Source organism: Macaca fascicularis, chromosome 6 (assembly GCF_037993035.2).
Source record: "Macaca fascicularis isolate 582-1 chromosome 6, T2T-MFA8v1.1".
Classification (NCBI taxonomy): Eukaryota; Metazoa; Chordata; class Mammalia; order Primates; family Cercopithecidae; genus Macaca; species Macaca fascicularis.
The window spans coordinates 182,410,504-182,422,500 of record NC_088380.1 but is presented as its reverse complement, the minus strand read 5'-3'; the positions used below and the strand labels follow the sequence as shown (position 1 = coordinate 182,422,500).

The following is an 11,997-nucleotide window of genomic DNA, read 5'->3' as shown; positions in this document are numbered from 1 at the left end:
TGTGCAAGAGGTAGGAGTGGACCAGCATTCCTAGCCACTGTGAACTGTGCACCTTCAGGCAGCGGAAAGGACTTGCCCAAACACTGTGCTAAGGAACTTGACCAAACTTTAGCCTGGCTTCCACCTGCACTAGACTATGACCCTAAAGGTAACCCCATCCCCTGTGCTGAGACTTTGGTCAAGAAAGCTCAGTGCAGCCAAACTGCAAAGTGTTCATAGTTCCAACTCACATTGCCAAACCATTTTCAGTAATTCTTCACTTATATCCCTCCGTAATATTTCATTTCACCATAACTCCTTCTTATTTCCTCTTTGTTTTAGTTGGAGTCGGGCTCTGTTTATGCTGGAGTCTCTCTTCCCTGCTGCAATAGTCAGGGTAAAGTCTGTCTTGCCACCATTGATAAGGGTCCAGTGCTACTTCTCTTTGATATCTCACAGTCTATGGCTCTTCTGTTGCTTTCACAAAACATTAAAAAATAGGACCTTTCAGCTGGGCGCAGTGGCTCACACCTGTAATCCCAGCACTTTGGGAGGCCGAGGCGGGCCGATCATCTGAGGTCGGGAGTTCAAGATCAGCCTGACCAACATGGAGAAACCCCATCTCTACTAAAAATACAAAAAATTAGCCAGGCATGGGTACATGCCTGTAATTCCAGCTATTCAGGAGGCTGAGGCAGGAGAATCACTTGAACTCAGGAGGCTGAGGTTGTGGTGTGCTGCGATCATGCCATTGTCCTCCAGCCTGAGCAACAAGAGTGAAACTCTGTTTCCAAGAAAAAAAAAAATTGGACCTTTCAGTGCAGAAAGCTCCCCAGTACTTGGAGAGATCGCTCTCCTCCACTCAGCACCCCACCCCTTTCAAGTATCCTACAGATTTACAACAAAATCCAGTTTAAAGATCTTTATTGACTTTTATTTGTGATTGTAGAATTGGATAACACCTCATTCTGTAAAATAGAATAAGTGTTCCAATGAGCTGAGCAGATTTTGTAAGCAGAAAAGGGCTGAGAAAAGTAGAAATAAAAACACAAAAACACAAAAATGACCTTCAAAAAAGGTCATTTTGAAGTTACTTTTCTTATAAAGGTGAAAGCAGAGGGAATTTCTGTATCATGCTGGCTAAGACTGGCTGTTTGGAGATTTGGCTATTATCTTTCTCTCTCTTTCTTCTGATTTCTCGGAAGGTTAGATAAACAATTTTGTTTCAGCTTGGTAGTGTGGAACGTTAGCATGAGTGACTCCCTCTGATTTGTTCTGTTGGGCCTAATTCAGGAGCTCCATTCAAACCAATTGCTTTACTTAGCAATTCCCACCTTTGGCCAGGCATTCACCTAGATGACGGTGTGACCAAAACTTAAGGCATCAACTCTACTCTCAGTCAACATCATCTTTGTTTTTTGGTGTCAAAATGTCATTTATAGGTTACACTGTCCTTGTTATCATTAATTTCTTGACATTTTCCTCATTCCAACCAGAGACCATTCAATATTCAGCAAATGGCTGCATGCAGGCATTTAAGGTTTTTTGAGAGGATACCACACACCAAGGAGACTACTATTATGACTCCCAGGAGTATAATACTAAGAGTTTGGTGAATGCTCTTTAGCCAGGGGCATATTCCATGACCCAAACCAGTGAAAATGAAATAGATCAAAGAATGAGCAATGAAACTCAAAATCAAATAGACCAAAGAATGAGCCAGATGAGAAGTCTTTCCATTTTAACCAAGTAGCCCATTTGTTAATTTTTTCACTGAGTCTCTACAATCCCCAGTTTATTCATCCATATGTAACAAGAAGCATCAGCCACTGCATAGACTCCTCCCTGTTCACCTAGCAGGGAAGTCTATTAACCAGTATCCCATGACCGGGTTAAATTAAAGCAGAGAGTGAGAACAGGTGGGGCTAGAAGTTTGACTCCATAAAAGCACAGTTTGAACAACAGTTGCATTAGGGAAGCTGCTGAAGTTATTCATTGGGTGGACTAACAGATCCTTTAGGTCATGTAAAGGTTTGGGTTAGGCATGACAGATGCAATATTTTGTCAAGTCAACCACAGAAATTCCAACTATAGCATTATCCTGCCAAATGAAAAAGGTAGGCATAAAAGCAAAGAAAAATTAAGAGGGGTAAGAGTCTCATTATGACAGAGAGTTTTGTTCTATCCACAGCGTGAAGCTATCAGCTTCTCACCTCAGTTTGCAATTTGAATGTCATTGGTTATGGCTTTGGGCATTTTGGTGAACTCTCTGTGTGGCCCGCACATAAGGCATCAGGCATGAGACTTTTCCCTTGAAGTTTATATCCAGTTTCTGTTCACAGGACTTCAAGAGAGCAGTTTTTGTTCTTAGTTTGAGTTGTAGCCAGTCCAAAACCATGGCTTCCTATAAATTTTATTTAACAAACCTTTTTCCACCTTTACCTGCAAATGTCCTACCCTGGTCATCTTGTATTCTGTTCTTATCAGTGTCCCTTCTGTGTGGCTCTTTTTTCTTTGCATTTTGGAGACCCCGGAAAGGCCACAGAGCTGCACTCCACGTGCCCCATTCCAGCTTCCTGTATTCTAGGATACTCAGTCACCTCACTGTGTTAAATATGGTGCCTGAGGCTTTTTTCTTTTGCTATCCTAGTTATTCTGTTTGTGTTTGTGAGAGGACTTGGGGAGATAAACTACATTGCTACTGTCTTCACTGTCTTTAACTTGACCTTTTAGAAGGGACACATGCTATTTACAGGGTCCCTACCAGCAGCTTCACCTTTTTTTTTGTTTTTTTTTTTTTTTGAGACAGAGTCTGGCTCTATCGCCCAGGCTGGAACGCAGTAGCACGATCTTGGCTCACTGCAACCTCCACCTCCTGGGCTCGGGTGATCCCTCAGCCACCTGAGAAGCTGGGACCACAAGCATACAACACGCCCGGCTAATTTTTGTTCTTTTATTAGAGACAGGGCTTCACCATGTTGCCCGGGCTGGTCTTGAACACCTGACCTCAAGCGATTTCCCCCGTCAACTCCCCCCACCTCTGCTTTGACCTCCCAAAGTGCTGGGATTTCAGGCATGAGCCACCACGCCCGGCTGGGCTTCACTTTCTTACTCATGCACCCACAGGAGGTTTATTTCTGTGACTGCAGGACCAGCCCAAACTGAGCCTACTGTTAAGAAAGCGTCCTGTTACTTTGTAGGTAGAACAGTGACAAAACTTCAAGTCACTTAGCATGGGCATACGCAGTAGGATAAAACTCTCACTTAACATCACCTAGAACCAATGATCCCTCCCCACAGGACCAGGAAGCCTGGGACTTGGTCGGAACCTGACCGTTGGAACCTCACCACCGGAACTCCAGCCCCGGAACTCCACCGCCGGACCTCTTTCAGAAGGGAGGGGTCCATTGGTTCAAAAGGTATAGGACTAACATCCACTTCAGCATACCTTACCATAAATGGTCAAATTTGAAGCCTTCCAACCAGACTCTGACAAGCCAGCATTCCTAAATCCATTCCCTTGCCCTCTGATCCCTAAAACTTGCTGCAGACGCCAAACTTGGGACCCTGTTCTCCTTGCTGGCTGGCTTTGGAATAAAGCCTTTTTTTTCCCCAAGCGCTGGTGCCATGGTATTGGCTTCCATGCGCATCCGGCAGCAAGCCCATTTGCTGGATAACATTTCCACACAGCCTTTATTTTTCTGTATCTATTTCTGATACTCAGCTCTGGCTCAATGTGTGTCTCAGAATCTATCTGCTTATATTTTTCACTTTATAATATCAAATAAGATGCCCCTTCCTTCCTTCCTTTCTTCCTTCCTTCCTTCCTTCCTTCCTTCCTTCCTTCCTTCCTTCCTTCCTTCCTTCCTTCCTTCCCTCCTTCCTTCCTTCCTTCCTTTTCTTTTTTCTTTTTCTCTCTCCTTCCTTCCTTTTCTTCTTTTGTCTTTTTCTAAATTTATTTCTAGTAAAAAGAATGGAATTCAATGCCTCCTTCATTCGATTTCTAGGACTTTCTTGAACTCTTTGAACCTCAATTGCCTCATCTGCAAAATAGAAATAATATGAACACATTAACTTTGAGGAGATGAAGTGTAACCCTCAGTCAGTGCCTTTCTGCCTCTCTAATTGGTCATAAGATTGAAACTTCAGTCGATTTTCAAGTGTTTTGTTTGCATTTAATGAATAACTTTAGTTCGTTTTGTTTTTAAAAACAGATGTGTACAGATGTTTAAAAATTACTCTTTGAAGAAATACCACCCTCCCCTCCCACCCCCAGCGCATTGGGTGGAGAAAAAAGGAAGAAAAGGAAAGCAGGAATTCAGTTGCTGTTTTCTTCAGTGGCTGCCAGTCACAGCTCCCTCTCTCTGGGCCTGAGTCCCTCACAGGAAAAGGGAAAAAAGAAGAAAAAGGCTTTCTGCCCACAATTCGAATTAACCCCTTTTATGACCATATTTCTTTTCCCTCTTGTATTGATATCTTCCTGTGCCACATTTTAGCCTTTTACAAAAACTGCCAGGAATGATTAGAAGGGAGAACAAAAGGACTGGGGACTCTGACAGGTAAAGACTCCACACGTTTGAATTCAATTACCTCTTTTATGATGCAAATGTGCCCCCTTTGATTCTGCCTTCCTTGTATGATTAAACGGGAACTCTCCTCTTAGGATAAATGGAGCATAGATGCAGAAATCAAGGCTCAACATTTCCCAAGTCCCTTTACCTCCCCCCACACCCCCAATTGTCTTCTTTAAAACATGGCCCGTGTTCCCTGGGGGAGAAATAAGATTTTCAATTATTGTTCCTGGCCAAGAGCTAAAAACAAAAAGCAAAACCCCAATCCTCTGGTTTCCTAAAGCTCACTCCATCCCCTAGGTTAGATCGGGGTGGTGGTTCCCGCCTGATGAAGGAAATACTGGCTTGCATTTTGCTGAGGGCTTTGCGTGTACAGGGCGTGGTGCCAAGCTGTCCCCATGCTTTATCTCATTTCTCCTCCCAGCAGCTCACGAGGTGGGCACTTGTTCTGATTATCTTATTTTGCAGATGAGGAATCTGAGATTTGCCCAGGTAGGGTCACTTAGCTAGTGCCAAAACCAGGATTTAAACCCAGAGAAAGGTTCAAAGAGCTGTGCCCACACTATAGTATGTGAAGAATCCCAAGGGCTTTGAGACAAGGACTCAAGCCTGCTTTTTCTTCTTTTAGTTTTAAAATATGACATTGAGACATGAAGACTGAATATATTCAAGGAGTACAAAGTGGTAATTCTGTTACAGTAGGTAGTCAGGCAGACATGAGCAGGGGAGGAGAGGGGCCCGCTTCCCTCCCACCAGGAATGGGAGGTGACCATCAGGTGATGGTCAGACAGTTGTGAACTGTGTCTCTAAAATAATAATTGGGTGCAGCCGGCGCTAGGGAAAGGCCATCTCCCCATAGATATAAACACCTGAGGCCTGGCGCAGTGGCTCACGCCTGTAATCCCAGCACTTTGGGAGCCTGAGGCGGGCGGATCACGAGGTCAGGAGATCGAGACCATCCTGGCTAACACGGTGAAACCCCGTCTCTACTAAAAAAATACAAAAAATTAGATGGGCGTGGTAGCGGGCGCCTGTAGTCCCAACTACTCGGGAGGCTGAGGCAGGAGAATGGCGGCAACCTGGGAGGCAGAGCTTGCAGTGAGCCGAGATGGGGCCACAGCATTCTAGCCTGGGCGACAGAGCAAGACTCCGCGTCTAAAAAAAAAACAAAACCTGCAATTGGTGATCAGCAGCTTCCCAATAAGATAGCAAAAGTTGGGAGAGTGGGTTCAAGCATGCTCACTAAGAGGCAACATGGCAGGGTTTAAACACTTGGCTGGTAATGAAAGAATGCCTCAAACGAACATGCTTACAACTCCAGTAAACACACTGAGCTTGCAGCCCCTCCCAAGTGCTAGCAGGCCACTGTGCATGCAGACAGCCCACCCCAAGGAGGAATCAGGGAAGTAATGCAACCCCGGAAGCGTGCCAACATGTAAAACCCCAAGTCAAAGGTCAAACAGCACAGTTGAATCTCTTGTCACCTGCTTGGCCCTCTTCCAGTCTACTTCTTTTCATTCCTGCTTTAAACTTTTTGTTTTGAGACGGAGCCTCTCCTTGTCTCCCAGGCTGGAGTGCCGTGGCACGATCTTAGCTCACTGCAACCTTCACCTTCTGGGTTCAAGCGATTCTCCTGCCTCAGCCTCCTGAGTAGCTGGGATTACAGGCATGTGCCACCATGCCTGGCGAATTTTTTGTATTTTTAGTGGAGACAGGTTTCACCATGTTGGTCAGGCTGGTCTCGAACTCCTGACCTCGTGATCCGCCCACCTCAGTCTCCCAAAGTGCTGGGATTACAGGTGTGAGCCACTGCACCCGGCTGCTCTAAACTTTTCAGTAAATTTTCGCTCCTGCTCTAAAACTTGCCTCTGTCTCTGACTCTGCTTTCTGTCCCTCACTCTGCTTTCTGTCCCTCACTCTGCTTTCTGTCCCTCAGTTGAATTCTTTCTTCTGAGCAGGCAAGAATTGAGGTTGCTGCAGGCCCACACAAATTCAGCATTGTTAACAATTTCATATACACAGATGTTATGTTTTAGGGGAGGAATAATGACTCCCCTCCATCCTTCTAGGTTCATTGGCTAGGCTATGAATCAAATCGACATAGGACAGACTAAGAGGAGAAAAGCTAATTACATATGTATGCACAGGAGTTCCACAGAATATGGCACTGGAGAAATGACCAGATGATTGAAGCTTAGATAGCATCCTGAGCTACAGAAACGGATAGGGACTTGGGGCTTCCGGAGGCTGGTAGAGATACTAGGTACGGGAGGGTGAGGGAGGAAATGCATGGGGGTAAACGCTGTCCTGTTCACAGACAAAAGGTCTCTCAGGCAATGAAAGTTCTCTGGAGCAGCTCTTAGAAGAACAGGTGATAATCTGTGTGGGCTGTTGTCAACCTCCAGTTGCCTCTCCTGCGCTCCCAATTTATCCTTCCTGGTTGTTAAAATCCACAGGGAGATGCATAACAATTGAGTTTCTTTCTCTTCTTTTTCTTTTTTTGAGACAGGGTCTCATTTGTCACCCAGGCTGGAGTGCAGTGGTGTGAAGATGGCTCACTGCTGTCAAGCCTGGTTTTTGCTTCATTCTGTACCCTGAACTTCTGGAAGCAGAGAGAAACATAAAAACTGGCACGGTGTGCTCTAAAGAAAAAGAAAGAATGAACGAGTGAAAGATAAATAAATAAAGGACCGAATCAATGTAAGAACAATGCATGAAGATCAAGCAGAAAGACCCTGGGCTTTGGAATCAAAAGAGATGTCTGGGTTCCAGTCTCGGCCAGGGCTTTTCAGGGCAGCCCCTCTGGGTCTTGATTTGCCCTTCCATCAAGTGGTGTCATAAACAGCTCCCTTTTGAGGTTGTGGGGAGAATAAAATAAAATAACCTGTGCGGAAGCTCTTTGTTAATTTAATAGCATTTTGTATAGGGAGATGTACAATGTCTTGTCCAAACCAGGACCGTTGAGAATGAAAGGGAGCACTACTAACAATGAATGAAGTCCATCTGAAGGCCAAACATTCTCATTCTACGTATGCAAATTGTCCCTTTGGCTTCTGTCATGAGCGGTGCCAGGTTAGAAATAGCCCGGTCCACACATGCTTGTGTCTTTCCACAATGTCAGGCTTGTATTGATTGTGATCCAATCACAAAAGCCACGAGGTCTGTGGAGTTCCCAAGGAGGGAGTTCTCCTGAATACTTCCCACTTACTCCATAGTCAGAGCTGCGGGCACTCCGTAAGTCAGTCAATACCACAAACCATGCATGATAGTGTACTTGAAGTGTTACAGATCAAACATTCCACAACAATGGAGCATTTAACATCAAGGGGAAAAAGAGATAGAAGAAAGTGTTAATAAACCAGTCCAGGGGGAGCAAAGAAGACACAAGGTGTCCTGTTCTGGGCTGGGCAGTCTCTTGGTCTTGCAAGGAAGAGTCTTTGAGGTGGCAGAGCCTTTGGCAGCAGATGTCAAGTTCTTATCCTGAGTGACAGCCAGATGGTGTCAGTTAAGATGACCATTTGAGCTGCCGAAGGCCTAATCTTTTATGGTCACAGAGTCTTCTGGCGAGAACTGATAGTGGAAGAGGGGCTTGTTTGTGTCCTTGTCTGGTTGGATGCGGTCTTTACTTTTTACATTTGTTTATTAAACAAAACATCTTATCCTTGTTGGCAGAGTGCCCTGTGAATTATCAAGTGGAGCCTTTTCCTAAGATGGAGTTAGTTATGTCAAGGGTACTCCATACTACTTCCCTAATAACAGAAGAGACAGCATTCTGGTGTAGAGGAAAGCCCTTGGGAGGTGTCTAATAAAGTTACAAACTCAGCCTTCTTTTTTTTTTGAGACAGAGTCTCACTCTGTTGCCCAGGCTGGAGTGCAATGGCGCCATCTCGGCTCACTGCAACCTCCGCCTCCCGGGTTCAAGCTATTCTCATGTCTCAGCCTCCCGAGTAGCTGGGATTACAGGCGCCTGCCACCACGCCTGGCTAATTTTGTGTTTTTAGTAGAGATGGGGTTTCGCCATGCTGGTCAGGTTCTCGAACTCCTGACCTCAGGGGATCCATCCACCTCTCTCTCCCAAAGTGCTGGGATTACAGGCGTGAGCCACCGTGCCTGGCCTTTGAACTCAGTCTTCTTAGCGCCTGACTTTGAATGCTGGCCTGCCCCACCCACTCAGCAGGCTTCCAAACCACTTCATAAAATCATGCCATTTTCAGTTCAATTCCACAAAGGTTTAGATGATTGACAGTGGAGTCTTATTTTGTGTATTTGCATTCCATTTCTGCCTCTTACAGGATGTAGGATTTTGTGCGAGATATATAACCTCTCTTTGCCTCAGTTTTGTTCTCTGCAAAATGGGGATATTCATATCCAAGTTCATGAGTTGTATGAGGATTACATGCTTAGCACAGTCCCTGGCCACGAAACTCCTTAATAAAATAACTGGTCATTCCCCTTCTTTCCTTTGCAATGAACCATGAAGCCCGTTAGGGTATTTATTGAAATTTGAGCGTCACAGAAGACAATGAAAATTGGACTGAGTTGTCGTGGTCTACATATTTATGTGAGTAACACAAGATAATATACCCTGTTACTCGTGTTTGTCATTACAGTAACATTAATGGGAACTGGAGCAGAAGGAACGCCCCCGACACCCTCCTGCCCTCCTGAGTTGGCCTGCAAGCTGACCGCGTTCCTTCTCGAACACTGGGCTCTCTTCACTGGGCTGAGGGTTCCCCTCTTCACACAGGTGCACCCAGATGTGCTGTGGGGCTTGTTTTTGCCTCCCAGGGCATCCCTTACATATGAGGCTTGGGAGTCTGGGGACAAGCGCTCCAGCTTCCCGGCAGTTCTCATGCATATTCCACACTGTTTCTTAGAGGGCCTGAGCCCTAGGTGCCCACAGTAGGAAGCCACTCGGGATGACAACTTTTAATGGCTTTTCTCCTTTCACTCTTCCAACTGTGTTTCCTGAGATTACCTCGTAAGTCAACCTTGAAGTAGGTTCAAGAAGTCCTACTCTTCAAGGGACCCAAAATGAGATGGTAACTAAGATCTATTAAGAGCTGCCTTTGTGCCAGGTGCTGAGCTGAGCATACCGCCTGTGATCCTCGTGAAATCCTCATTAGGCAGGTACTATTATTATCCCCATTTGCGGATGAGAAAACAGGCTCAAAGAGGTAAGTGGTTGTCCCAAATTCACACAGTGACTTATTTTCCAGGACATGGTGCCTGGGCTGGAAGCCAGGTTTGTGCTGGATGATTCTGTTTTGATTTCATTTCAAAATCAAATTCCTGCTCTAGTCTATTTCATTCATTGGATCTGCTGAATCTCCCACACAGAGGAGACTTTGGAGACCAGCTCCTTGGGGGTGACAATGGGTAGAGAATATCTAGACCATGGAGGTCTACAGTTGAAAGTCTGTGGCTGTGAGGTATAGATGAAATTGAGATTCTGACAGACGGAAGAGCTAAGCAGAGCCTCTGGGGCAAGAGGAGTGACTAACCCTGTGTGACTCGGAGAGGCAGGCACCCTGCTGGGAACGTCCCCATGCTGTTCTCAGAAGCACATTTCTGATGTGAAAGGCGGAGAAGCCCCAGTCTTCCTCCAACGGGCAGCACCTTCCAAACCCAGGTCTTTGCCTTTCAGGGCCTGCTGATCTCGGGGAAGCCAAAGCGGCTCTTCCTGTGCTATCTGCACAGTAAGTGCTTTCCTTTACTTGGTCAGTCAAGTCCCCAAGGCAGGACTTTGAGAGACACCCTACTGAGGGGAAGCCCTTAATTTTAGCTCTTGCTGATGAATTTGTGACTAGACCAGGAAACATCATTCCAAAATTGGACAAATTCCAAGAAGGAAAGTTCATTTTTCAAAGCTGGAGGAAATTAGAGCCTGGAAAACATCCAGGGGAAAGGACAGAGCAGTGAGAAGCGTGTCTTCCCCTGTGGAGGGTGCAGATCCGATCCCCAAACCCAATCTTGATTCCACCTCTTCCTGGCTGTGCTTCCCCTCTCCCCACACGCAAGGTGAGCCACATCATCCTTCTGTTCCTGTTTCCTCACCGATAACGTGGGGTGCTATCGGTTCCTATCTGATAGGATTGCTGTAGAGACTGAATGGCAAGGCACATAGGATCCCTTAGCACAGTGCCTGATGCATAATACATGCTCAGTAAATGTTAGCCAAGCAAAGGGCGCATTGGGCACGGCAGCTATGAAAGGTAAAAGAGGGAGGAATTAGGGAAAACCTTCAGACTATGATGCCGGTCTGACATTCCGTCAATGCAGCACAAAGTCCTAGAGCAAAGATGGGTCTTGGAAGAATCCCACATTTGACAGAAATGGCCAAGTCTGAGAACCCCCACCATGCTCAGTCACTGGCTGAGGGGGCTTCCTGGGAAGAGTACGGCCTTGGCTAGAACTTGCACGCAGAGATGGACCCTAAAAGCTGTAGCAGCAGGAGCAGCCAGTTGCGTGTCTTGTAGCTGAAATGCACGCTCTTCCTGAAGGGAGATTGGAGCATGCACCTTTGTGGCTGCCACCGGGGGTCCCCTCTGAAGCACACCCAGTTCTTGGCCTTGCTCGGGCCTGCAACCTCCTTAAAGAGATCATTTTTCTTCTGGTTTTCATGCAGCTTTTGGAAAATTCTCTCCCTGCTGGCAGGACTGGTCTTTCCTTAGCATTTCCTTCCATTCCTCCAGCAACACATGTCCTCAGTTCCTCCTCTGTGTAAGGTAAAGCCTCAGAGAGCAGGGGCCTGTGGGACAGCTAGGGGAAGCCTTGGCTCCAGCTCTTCCAGTGCAATCTCAGGTGGTTGTCCCCCAAATCCACTCTTTTTTTTTTTTTTAAACGAAACGAAACCAAACCAAACCAAAACAAAACAAAAAAACGAAGTTTCGCTCTGTAACCCAGGCTTTAGTGCAATGGTGCAATCTTGGCTCACTGCAACCTCAGCCTCCTGGATTCAAGCGATTCTCATGTCTCAGCCTTTCCAGTAGCTGAGATTACAAGCATGTGCCAATGCACCTGGCTAATTTTTGTATTTTTAGTGGAGATGGGGTTTCGCCATGCTGTCCAGGCAGGTCTGGAACTCCTGGCCTCAAGCAGTCCACCCACCTGGCCTCCCAAAGTGCTGGGATTACAGGCGTGGACGCCATGCCCAGCCCCAATCCCCTCTTTGACATCTCCCCACCTCTGTGCCATGGATACATCCTTCTGTCTTCTCAGTTGTGCAGCCACTAGGTGAGGATCAGGTTCTGCTCCCCTCTGTCTCTGACTCTCACACGTTGTGGTGAATTGAAATTGGCCACACGTTCCTTATTACTGCTCCCATCAAGAGGTGAGCTCCAAGCCTCCTGCCTGACTGGCTGACTCTGGGTTTACCCATGTGGCTTGACCAGTGGGACATCAGCAAACATGACCCAAGCAGAGCCTTGTGTATTGGTGTCTCTTG

At 46.3% G+C, this 11,997-nt stretch overlaps 1 long non-coding RNA gene across 2 annotated transcripts in view; it reads left to right on the top strand.

The window, feature by feature from the left end:
* The window catches only part of LOC123574087 (uncharacterized), a 74,509-nt gene extending 67,065 nt beyond the window's left edge, over nt 1–7,444 (top strand). The window contains exons 2-3 of one of the 2 annotated variants that reach the window (XR_012414368.1): nt 3,280–3,398; nt 7,060–7,444. This is a non-coding gene — a long non-coding RNA (uncharacterized lncRNA). Of the gene's footprint in view, nt 1–3,279; nt 3,399–4,193; nt 5,399–7,059 lie in introns of those variants that run through there. The other variant, XR_012414367.1, reaches the window with a different exon arrangement.
* Nucleotides 7,445–11,997: the final 4,553 nt, after the last annotated feature.